The 11982-nt window shown below is 62.2% G+C and overlaps 1 pseudogene; it reads left to right on the forward strand.

Annotated features, from left to right (window-relative positions):
- The window catches only part of LOC123993831, a 42215-nt pseudogene extending 30877 nt beyond the window's left edge, over positions 1 to 11338 (forward strand).
- Positions 11339 to 11982: the final 644 nt, after the last annotated feature.

Consider the following 11982-nt stretch of genomic DNA (forward strand, 5'->3'; position numbering starts at 1 on the left):
GGCCTGGCCTGGCCTGGCCTGGCCTGGCCTGGCCTGGCCTGGCCTGGCCTGGCCTGGCCTGGCCTGGCCTGGCCTGGCCTGGCCTGGCCTGGCCTGGCCTGGCCTGGCCTGGCCTGGCCTGGCCTGGCCTGGCCTGGCCTGGCCTGGCCTGGCCTGGCCTGGCCTGGCCTGGCCTGGCCTGGCCTGGCCTGGCCTGGCCTGGCCTGGCCTGGCCTGGCCTGGCCTGGCCTGGCCTGGCCTGGCCTGGCCTGGCCTGGCCTGGCCCTGGCCTGGCCTGGCCTGGCCTGGCCTGGCCTGGCCTGGCCTGGCCTGGCCTGGCCTGGCCTGGCCTGGCCTGGCCTGGCCTGGCCTGGCCTGGCCTGGCCTGGCCTGGCCTGGCCTGGCCTGGCCTGGCCTGGCCTGGCCTGGCCTGGCCTGGCCTGGCCTGGCCTGGCCTGGCCTGGCCTGGCCTGGCCTGGCCTGGCCCTGGCCTGGCCTGGCCTGGCCTGGCCTGGCCTGGCCTGGCCTGGCCTGGCCTGGCCTGGCCTGGCCTGGCCTGGCCTGGCCTGGCCTGGCCTGGCCTGGCCTGGCCTGGCCTGGCCTGGCCTGGCCTGGCCTGGCCTGGCCTGGCCTGGCCTGGCCTGGCCTGGCCTGGCCTGGCCTGGCCTGGCCTGGCCTGGCCTGGCCTGGCCTGGCCTGGCCTGGCCTGGCCTGGCCTGGCCTGGCCTGGCCTGGCCTGGCCTGGCCTGGCCTGGCCTGGCCTGGCCTGGCCTGGCCTGGCCCTGGCCTGGCCTGGCCTGGCCTGGCCTGGCCTGGCCTGGCCTGGCCTGGCCTGGCCTGGCCTGGCCTGGCCTGGCCTGGCCTGGCCTGGCCTGGCCTGGCCTGGCCTGGCCTGGCCTGGCCTGGCCTGGCCTGGCCTGGCCTGGCCTGGCCTGGCCTGGCCTGGCCTGGCCTGGCCTGGCCTGGCCTGGCCTGGCCTGGCCTGGCCTGGCCTGGCCTGGCCTGGCCTGGCCTGGCCTGGCCTGGCCTGGCCTGGCCTGGCCTGGCCCTGGCCTGGCCTGGCCTGGCCTGGCCTGGCCTGGCCTGGCCTGGCCTGGCCTGGCCTGGCCTGGCCTGGCCTGGCCTGGCCTGGCCTGGCCTGGCCTGGCCTGGCCCTGGCCTGGCCTGGCCTGGCCTGGCCTGGCCTGGCCTGGCCTGGCCTGGCCTGGCCTGGCCTGGCCTGGCCTGGCCTGGCCTGGCCTGGCCTGGCCTGGCCTGGCCTGGCCTGGCCTGGCCTGGCCTGGCCTGGCCTGGCCTGGCCTGGCCTGGCCTGGCCTGGCCTGGCCTGGCCTGGCCTGGCCCTGGCCTGGCCTGGCCTGGCCCTGGCCTGGCCTGGCCTGGCCTGGCCTGGCCTGGCCTGGCCTGGCCTGGCCTGGCCTGGCCTGGCCTGGCCTGGCCTGGCCTGGCCTGGCCTGGCCTGGCCTGGCCTGGCCTGGCCTGGCCTGGCCTGGCCTGGCCTGGCCTGGCCTGGCCTGGCCTGGCCTGGCCTGGCCTGGCCTGGCCTGGCCTGGCCTGGCCTGGCCTGGCCCTGGCCTGGCCTGGCCTGGCCTGGCCTGGCCTGGCCTGGCCTGGCCTGGCCTGGCCTGGCCTGGCCTGGCCTGGCCTGGCCTGGCCTGGCCTGGCCCTGGCCTGGCCTGGCCTGGCCTGGCCTGGCCTGGCCTGGCCTGGCCTGGCCTGGCCTGGCCTGGCCTGGCCTGGCCTGGCCTGGCCTGGCCTGGCCCTGGCCTGGCCTGGCCTGGCCTGGCCTGGCCTGGCCTGGCCTGGCCTGGCCTGGCCTGGCCTGGCCTGGCCTGGCCTGGCCTGGCCTGGCCTGGCCTGGCCTGGCCTGGCCTGGCCTGGCCTGGCCTGGCCTGGCCTGGCCTGGCCTGGCCTGGCCTGGCCTGGCCTGGCCTGGCCTGGCCTGGCCTGGCCTGGCCTGGCCTGGCCTGGCCTGGCCTGGCCTGGCCTGGCCTGGCCTGGCCTGGCCTGGCCTGGCCTGGCCTGGCCTGGCCTGGCCTGGCCTGGCCTGGCCTGGCCTGGCCTGGCCTGGCCTGGCCTGGCCTGGCCTGGCCTGGCCTGGCCTGAGCCTGGCCTGGCCTGGCCTGGCCTGGCCTGGCCTGGCCTGGCCTGGCCTGGCCTGGCCTGGCCTGGCCTGGCCTGGCCTGGCCTGGCCTGGCCTGGCCCTGGCCTGGCCTGGCCTGGCCTGGCCTGGCCTGGCCTGGCCTGGCCTGGCCTGGCCTGGCCTGGCCTGGCCTGGCCTGGCCTGGCCTGGCCTGGCCTGGCCTGGCCTGGCCTGGCCTGGCCTGGCCTGGCCTGGCCTGGCCTGGCCTGGCCTGGCCTGGCCTGGCCTGGCCTGGCCTGGCCTGGCCTGGCCTGGCCTGGCCTGGCCTGGCCTGGCCTGGCCTGGCCTGGCCTGGCCTGGCCTGGCCTGGCCTGGCCTGGCCTGGCCTGGCCTGGCCTGGCCTGGCCTGGCCTGGCCTGGCCTGGCCTGGCCTGGCCTGGCCTGGCCTGGCCTGGCCTGGCCTGGCCTGGCCTGGCCTGGCCTGGCCTGGCCTGGCCTGGCCCTGGCCTGGCCTGGCCTGGCCTGGCCTGGCCTGGCCTGGCCTGGCCTGGCCTGGCCTGGCCTGGCCTGGCCCTGGCCTGGCCTGGCCTGGCCTGGCCTGGCCTGGCCTGGCCTGGCCTGGCCTGGCCTGGCCTGGCCTGGCCTGGCCTGGCCTGGCCTGGCCTGGCCTGGCCTGGCCTGGCCTGGCCTGGCCTGGCCTGGCCTGGCCTGGCCTGGCCTGGCCTGGCCTGGCCTGGCCTGGCCTGGCCTGGCCTGGCCTGGCCTGGCCTGGCCTGGCCTGGCCTGGCCTGGCCTGGCCTGGCCTGGCCTGGCCTGGCCCTGGCCTGGCCTGGCCTGGCCTGGCCTGGCCTGGCCTGGCCTGGCCTGGCCTGGCCTGGCCTGGCCTGGCCTGGCCTGGCCTGGCCTGGCCTGGCCTGGCCTGGCCTGGCCTGGCCTGGCCTGGCCCTGGCCTGGCCTGGCCTGGCCTGGCCTGGCCTGGCCTGGCCTGGCCTGGCCTGGCCTGGCCTGGCCCTGGCCTGGCCTGGCCTGGCCTGGCCTGGCCTGGCCTGGCCTGGCCTGGCCTGGCCTGGCCTGGCCTGGCCTGGCCTGGCCTGGCCTGGCCTGGCCTGGCCTGGCCTGGCCTGGCCTGGCCTGGCCTGGCCTGGCCTGGCCTGGCCTGGCCTGGCCTGGCCTGGCCTGGCCTGGCCTGGCCTGGCCTGGCCTGGCCTGGCCTGGCCTGGCCTGGCCTGGCCTGGCCTGGCCTGGCCTGGCCTGGCCTGGCCTGGCCTGGCCTGGCCTGGCCCTGGCCTGGCCTGGCCTGGCCTGGCCTGGCCTGGCCTGGCCTGGCCTGGCCTGGCCTGGCCTGGCCTGGCCTGGCCTGGCCTGGCCTGGCCTGGCCTGGCCTGGCCTGGCCTGGCCTGGCCTGGCCTGGCCTGGCCTGGCCTGGCCTGGCCTGGCCTGGCCTGGCCTGGCCTGGCCTGGCCTGGCCTGGCCTGGCCTGGCCCTGGCCTGGCCTGGCCTGGCCTGGCCTGGCCTGGCCTGGCCTGGCCTGGCCTGGCCTGGCCTGGCCTGGCCTGGCCTGGCCTGGCCTGGCCTGAGCCTGGCCTGGCCTGGCCTGGCCCTGGCCTGGCCTGGCCTGGCCTGGCCTGGCCTGGCCTGGCCTGGCCTGGCCTGGCCTGGCCTGGCCTGGCCTGGCCTGGCCTGGCCTGGCCTGGCCTGGCCTGGCCTGGCCTGGCCTGGCCTGGCCTGGCCCTCAGCCTGGCCTGGCCTGGCCATGGCCTGGCCTGGCCTGGCCCTGGCCTGTTACTGAGCTCAGGCCTGGCCTGGCCTGGCCTGGCCTGAGCACTGTACAATGCCTGGCCCTGGCCTGGCCTGGCCTGGCCTGGCCTGGCTGGCCTGAGCTGGCCTGGCCCTGGCCTGAGCCTGGCCTGGCCTGGCCTGGCCTGGCCTGGCCTGGCCTGGCCTGGCCTAGCTGAGCCCCTCTGGCCTGGCCTGGCCTGAGCCTGGCCTGGCCTGGCCCTGGCCTGGCCTGGCCTGGCCTGGCCTGGCCTGGCCCTGGCCTGGCCTGAGGCCTGGCCTGGCCCCTGGCCTGGCCTGGCCTGGCCTGGCCTGGCTGGCCTGGCCTGGCCTGGCCTGGCCTGGCCTGGCCTGGCCTGGCCTGGCCTGGCCTGGCCTGGCCCTGGCCTGGCCTGGCCTGGCCCTGGCCTGGCCTGGCCTGGCCTGGCCTGGCCTGAGCTGGCCTGGCCTGGCCTGGCCCTGGCCCCTGGCCTGGCCTGGCCTGGCCCTGGCCTGGCCTGGCCTGGCCCTGGCCCTGGCCCTGGCCTGGCCTGGCCTGGCCTGGCCCTGGCCTGGCCTGGCCTGGCCTGGCCTGGCCTGGCCTGGCCTGGCCTGGCCCCTGGCCTGGCCCTGGCCTGGCCTGGCCTGGCCTGGCCTGGCCCTGGCCTGGCCTGGCCTGGCCTGGCCCTGGCCTGGCCTGGCCCTGGCCCTGGCCTGGCCTGGCCTGGCCTGGCCCTGGCCTGGCCCTGGCCTGGCCTGGCCTGGCCTGGCCTGGCCCTGGCCTGGCCTGGCCTGGCCTGAGCCTGGCCTGGCCTGGCCTGGCCCTGGCCTGGCCTGGCCTGGCCTGGCCTGGCCTGGCCTGGCCTGGCCTGGCCTGGCCCTGGCCTGGCCTGAGCTGGCCTGGCCTGGCCTGGCCTGGCCTGGCCCTGGCCTGGCCCTGGCCCTGGCCCTGGCCATCTGGCCCTGGCCTGGCCTGACCTGGCCTGGCCTGGCCTGGCCTGAGCCTGGCCCTGGCCCTGGCCCTGGCCTGGCCCTGGCCTGGCCCTGGCCCTGGCCTGGCCTGGCCTGGCCTGGCCTGGCCTGGCCTGGCCCTGGCCTGGCCTGGCCTGGCCTGGCCTGGCCTGGCCTGGCCTGGCCTCAAGCCTAGACCTGGCCTCAAACCAGATTTTGGCCTGGGGCCTGGCCTGGCCTGGCCTAACCTCAGCCTGGCCTGGCAATCCCCACCCTAGTCTAACCTGGCCCTGGCCTGAATCTAACCTCAGGCCTGACAATGGCCTGGCCAGATCCAATCCTGACCCTGAACATAATCCTGATTTTTAACCTCACTTGGCCTGTCCCTAATCCTGAACCTGGACCTAGATTCTGACTTGAATTCAAACCCTGTGGCCCGTATAACAAATTATGTATCCTGGCAATAGAATTAGAGAACAGGTGCCCGTGCATATATGGTCCTCTTGAAGGGCAATTTTTTTCCTGGCCCTAACCTAACCTGGCCTGGCCTGGCCTGGCCTGGCCTGGCCTGGCCTGGCCTGGCCTGGCCTGAGCCTGGCCTGGCCTGGCCAACCTGGCCCTGGCCTGGCCTGGCCTGGCCTGGCCTGGCCTGGCCTGGCCTGGCCCAAATCTGGCCCTGGCCTTTTAATAAGCTTAAAACCTCATTTAATTCTGGCCTGGCCTGGCCCTGGCCCTGGCCTGACCTAGCCTCCTGGCCTGGCCTGTAGCCTGGCCCCATCCTGGCCTGGCCTAGCCTGGCCAATCATATAAGCCTAATCCTAAAACTGAATTTTGACTAGAACCTAACCTAACCTAACCCTAACCCACAAATCTCAACCTTAAGTCTATCTTAATAAGCTTAAACCTCATTTTAATTCTGACTATAACCTAACCCTAACCCTGAACTTAACCTCACCCTTACTGTAGCAATCCCCATCCTAGCTCTAACCTTAACCCCAATCATAGAAGCCTAATCCTAAAGCCAATTTTGACTAGAACCCTGACCCTAACCCTGACCTTAACCTCAACCTTAACACCAGCAATCCCCACTAGTCCTAACCTTAACCCCTGATCCTGAATCTAACCTCAGCCCTGACAATAACCTCCAGATCCAATCCTGACCTGAACATAATCCTGATTTTTAACCTCACTTCAAGCTCTAATCCTAATCCTGAACCTGGACCTAGATTCTGACTGGAATTCAAACCAAGTTCCGTATAACAAATTATGTATCCTTAGGAGCAATAGAATTAGAGAACAGGTGCCGTGTATATGGTCCTCTTGAAGGGCAATTTTTTCTAAACCTAAACCCTAACCCTAACCCTAACCCCTAGCCCTAACCCTAACCTTAACCTTAACCTAACCTAACCCTAACCCTAACCCTAACCCTAACCCTAGCCCTAACCTAACCTAACCCTGGCCCACCTGTGTAGATAATATGGGACTAATTGGACGGGGAAGGAGAAATTGACCATAAAGCTCACCTCGTTGTCTCTTTAATCACGGAAGGGTGGTTGGCTTAATGGTTAGGGTGCTTGACTCACAATCAATGGGTCAGGAGTGTTAGGTGCCAGGCCTAGGTAAAAAAGAAAAATTCCACAGGGCCTGGTAACACAAAAAGACCTATAGAGGCCCATAGGCTCATAGGCAGAAAGCCACTGCCCTGGCCTGGGACAAAAAGCCACTGCCCTGGCCTGGGACAAAAAGCCACTGCCCTGACATTAAGGGCTTATTTGAACTAACCGGTTGACATGACATTTTCAGGAATGAGATGAAACAAAGAGGCATTAAAGGTTTGACTCTCTCTCATGGGATGAAGGGACATACAGGCATAAAGTACATACAGCCCTAACCAGTTTGTATGCCTCTATCTGGGCAGCAGAGGTCACAAAAATGATGCAAGGCCTCATTTGACCTAACCAGTAAATATGACATTTTCAGGGAATGAGATGAGCAAAGGGCATTAAGGTTTGACTCTCTCTCATGGGATGAAGGGACATACAGGCATAAAGTACATACAGCCCTAACCAGTTTTGTATGCCTCTATCTGGGCAGCAGAGGTCACAAAATGATGCAAGGCCTCATTTGACCTAACCAGTAAATATGACATTTTCAGGGAATGAGATGAAACAAGAGGCATTAAGGTTTTACTCTCATGGGATGAAGGGACATGCAGGCATAAAGTACAAACAGCCTAACTAGTTTGTATGCCTCTATCTGGCCTCAAGGCCTTATTGACCCAACTATTGGCCGCCATCTTTAGGCTACATCCCAAAACATAAAAACGTGAATAAATCAAAAAAGTACATGTCCAATCTGGATGGTTTTCCAAGCAAAAGGGGCTGTACATAGACGGGCATTTCATGTCATTAAAAAAGAAGAAATTTTAATAGAAAATTGTGTTTATAGTTTTTGAATTTTGATTGCATGTTGCTGGAAGCATAGGTTCCTACCAGGCATTTGTTTTTACATGCTCTACTTATTACCATTATGAGAGAGGAGTATATTTTGAAATATGGGACCCCCTAGCCCCTCGAATATTTTAATCATTTTCTAAAATTGATTGGGTAAAAGTTAGCACTGGAAACATAGGTTCCTACCAGGGCATTTTGTTTTTACATACTTTCTACTTGTTAACCCACAGAGAAGAAGGATATAAACAGAAATATATGATTCTAGCCTCGGGAAGTATGGTTAAGCTATCTTTTAAAAATAACTAGGCTGGGCCGGAAAATAAATAGCCACTTGCCTGGTAACCCAGTAATCTCTCATTTAAAAAGTGGTCACCTCGCAAAGGTGTTTTAAAGTAGGAACCTAACAAATAAAATTTCAGAAATTACACTAAGTCCAACTCACAGACCTGGTGATTTAGAATGGGCCAAAAAAGGGGACAAGAGCAGCCCCAGCTTGCTCCTGCGGGGGCTGACTGCTCACACCCCCATAAGGACAGTGGAACTGGACCTTCAGACCTAAGGCCCTCACTCCTATCCAGGAACAGGCCTCTCTCTCTGGGCATGAGAGTACACATACAGCAGTTAGGCCCTCACTCACCACCCGGGTAACAACACTCTCTATTTCCGGGGATGAGGTAGAGCACCACCCTGGAGCTATGGACCTCCAGGCTTGTAGGCTTACTCACCACCCCGGGTAACATCACTCTATTTCCGGGGATGTAGAGTAAACTTATCCCCTGGAGCTATGGTCCCCTTGAGGCTACTGGACCTCCAGGCTTATTGCTATGGACCTCCTTACTCACCACCGGGAAACATCACTCTATTTCCGGGGATGACCCAGCAGGGACCCCCCACCTCCACAACCCGCACACCAGGTGAACCAGGGCACCCACACTTAAGCACCCTTCCTCGGACTATAAAGCAGATAGCCGCGCCGTTACGAACCGCGTGCACCTGGTGACCCAAAATGAACGCAGTGCACCTGGTGACCCAAAACGGTCGTCGTGCACCTGGTCACCCAAAATGAACCGTGCACCTGGTGACCCAAAACGGCCCATGTGCACCTGGTCACCCGGCCGCTTTCCACCCAGAACATAAGTCCACACTGGGCGGTGGTACTCTTCTGCCCCTGGTTACCCACCTTCCTTAGTCCGATTGCCCCTCTCTTTTTGGGCTATCAGACTCTGGGTTGCACACTCTCTCTTGGGCATTTATGTTACCAAGTGCCGGTGGTATTTGCCCACTCTCACGCATGGTACCCACCTTCCTTAGTCCGATTGCACACTCTCTCTTGGGCATTTATGTTACCAAGTGCCGTGGTACTTTTACGCATGGTACCCACCTTCCTTAGTGCCCCTCTCTCTTGCACACTCTGGTCTTGGGCATTTATGTTACCAAGTGCCGGTGGTACTTTACGCATGGTACCCACCTTCCTTAGTCCGATTGCCCACTCTCTTTTGGGCTAATCAGACTCTGTGTCATGGCGCTTCTATGTGCACCTGGTAACCCATTTTTGTAGTGAAGAGGAGGTGGAGGAAGACGCCTTCCGTCCGACAAAAGGTGGATCGAGGGCTGACTTTCACAGATGCAGCGAGTGAGCCTGTTTCTGCTACGCACGAAAACCCTGACCCAGAATCAGGTCGTCTCACGAGTGATTTAGCACCATGTTCTCCACAAACATGCGGTGCGAATCAGGAGAGGCGGCAACTCATTCGGCCGCACCCGACCCTGTCACGAACGGCTCTACTCACCTGCCAAAGAGGCAGGCTATCACGGCGCTACGGTATCATTACGTTTAGGGGGATTCTGACTTAGAGGCGTTCAGTCATAATCCCACAGATGGTAGCCGCACCATTGGCTCTCAGCCAAGCACATACACCAAATGTCTGAACCTGGGTTCCTCTGGTACTGAGCAGGATTACTATTGCAACAACACATCATCAGTAGGGTAAAACTAACCTGTCTCCACGGTCTAAACCCAGCTCACGTTCCCTATTAGTGGGTGAACAATCCAACGCTTGGTGAATTCTGCTTCACAATGATAGGAAGAGCCGACATCGAAGGATCAAAAGCGACGCCGCTATGAACGCTGGGCCACAAGCCAGTTATCCCTGTGGTAACTTTTCTGACACCTCCTGCTTAAAACCCAAAAGTCAGAAGGATCGCGGAGTCCTGCTTTCACGGTCTGTATTCATACTGAAAATCAAGATCAAGCGAAACTTTTGCCCTTCTGCTCCACGGGAGGTTTCTGTCCTCCTGAGCTGCTTCTTAGGACACCTGCGTTGCAAGTTTGACAGATGAAATAAGTGGGACGATTAGAATCTCGTTTAATCCATTTCGTGCGGCGTCACTGAGTGAATGTGAGGCATTTGGCGCTGCAACAAGAGTCGTAGTTCTCCCGCGTGGTTTGCCGGCTACGTGGATTTCTTGCTTTGACATTCAGGCACTGCAGGGCAGAAATCACATCGGCGTCATCACCACCTCGAGGCCGTCGCGATGCTTTGTTTTAATTAAACAGTCGGATTCCCTGGTCCGCACCAGTTCTAAAGTCAGCTGCTACCGCGCCCGGGGCAACCCGCCGGAGGCCCGGCGTACGCAGGGCCACGCGAGCACCGTGGCTGGGGAGATGCGAGAGAAGGGCCGGACGCGCGTCCGTCGCCGCTGCCAACCACCAGCCAGACCCCACCCCGATCCACCTTCGGGACGCCGACGGACACCACCCCAATAAACCCCCGTAACAGCCCCTTGCGAGACCACAAGCAGAGCCCACGGGGTGGGCCACTGTGAGCTTCCAGCAGTGGCAGGAGAGGAGGCGGGCAACTGCTGCCCCAGCCGCGGCTCGAGCCCAGCCCGCCGCACCCCAGCCCGGCGGAGCCAGCCCCCGCCCAGAGGCCAATCCCCTATGCCCGAGTTACGGGACCCGGCTTGTCGACTTCCTTACATACCCAAGGGAAGATTCGGCAGCACCTGTATGGTTGAGTGAGAAAGTCCATATTGCCCAATGTGCGGTCCCTTACTGGGCAGTACGTCAAAAATGGTCCATGTAAAGTTCGCAGACAGCGTCCCGGGCCGGCGGCAAGAGGCGGGACCTACTGGAGAAAGTCATCAAATGAACGTGTCTTGGGGCCATTAGGTTTCCGTTTTACAAAAATAATAAGATTTGAGGTCATTTTCCAGATGTCCGGAGAGTTCCACAAGAGGGCATAAGCAAATCATGTTTTGCCTGTTAGGACAATAGCTCATCACGATTCACGACGGGCGCCATATACCGAAAACTGAAAATATTTCGGAGCGAAACTTCGGTGGCGTGGGAGGGCGGCATGATGAACTGGCCACTTGAACAAGATACGACGTCCTGGGCCTCAGCGGTTTTTTCCAGGAGTTATGGCCATTTATCTCTGGGATTAAAGGTCCCAGAATGAAAATGAGAGAGTCGCGCCTCCACTTCCATCAAGATCAAAGGAGCCCTCCGGTGTCAGTAAAAGAAGGCAGCCATTTATCTACTGCCGTCTGTTTGAGAGAAATGGTGCAGCGACACACCTTGAGTGGTGATTCATGGATAGGTGTTTTTTCCGGCGGTTAGAGATCCAGTTTGCAGGGTGTTCGCACAGATCTTTTTTAAAGTGTGCTGCGGAGCTCACGCGAGATTTCTGTGATTTTCTATGATTTTTCCCGAAATAACTTTCACTCTCACTCAAGGCCCTCGAACAAATAGCTCCGGTTCTTGGCGTAAGAGGCTTAAAACTCAGGATTCTGTGAAGGCACTGCCCCAGTCATGATATGAGTTTGTTGCATAGCTTCCATGTATGCCAACCGGAGGTGCGCTTTAATGGTGTCTGATGGCAGTTTCCATGGGTTAAAAGGTCAGATCTTTTCGAAACTGCATATGTGTGTGACTAGGTCACCCTCTTGAGCTGTAAAGTCGAGTCATTTCTCCCCCCTTGCAGATGCCAAGAAGAATCATCTCCACTCGCTTTACAGCCCAGCAGGATGGAGTGAAGGGGTCGGGTTCTCCAGGAAGACACAGAGAGCGGGCGATGGCGTAGGCACAGCCATCTCTCGAGCCGTGCAGGGTTCATGAGATATCCCGGCCCGGCCGTGGCTCAGCTGATTCGGTCTAAGCGCGACAAACCAGTAGAAAGTCAGGCCCAAAATGCAGCCGTCACCCTCAACGTCATTTGCTCTTGGGTGACAGTGGGGGAGGAACCGATCAGGGTGAGCACAATGCGACCTCAGGTACGTTGCTTCGGAATCCTTCCGATCCGATGCAGCCTAACGTTGACCGTGTGGCATTAACTCAACAATAGTTAAAAAGAAGGTGTTTACTTCAAGAGGTTGCCATTGACTTTACTCTCGCCATAGGAATACATTGCCTTTACCCTAAATTCAACCTGAGGATCTATGTGGGTTGTCGGATGCCGTATGGACACTGTCTTTGGTAAACAGTCCATCAGGCCAGTATGAGGTCTACCTAGTGTTGAGTTCTAAGCTTCTGGACCAACCAGGAAGAATTGGTTAAAAATCACCCTAAAAGTGCTTTCCATTACCTGCCTGCAGTTTGTTAGACATGGTGCATTCAGCCCGTGTAAATCAGTCAATTCTTAACAGTCAGGAGACCTAAAACTCAAGTTCTTAAAGCATGGCCCAGTGAGGATATGTGTTGACTTATAACTTCCTGTGGCAGCCAGAAGTACCTTAATTGGTGTCTCAGGGGCTGTTTCGAGG

Source organism: Oncorhynchus gorbuscha, linkage group LG13, assembly GCF_021184085.1.
Source record: "Oncorhynchus gorbuscha isolate QuinsamMale2020 ecotype Even-year linkage group LG13, OgorEven_v1.0, whole genome shotgun sequence".
Classification (NCBI taxonomy): Eukaryota; Metazoa; Chordata; class Actinopteri; order Salmoniformes; family Salmonidae; genus Oncorhynchus; species Oncorhynchus gorbuscha.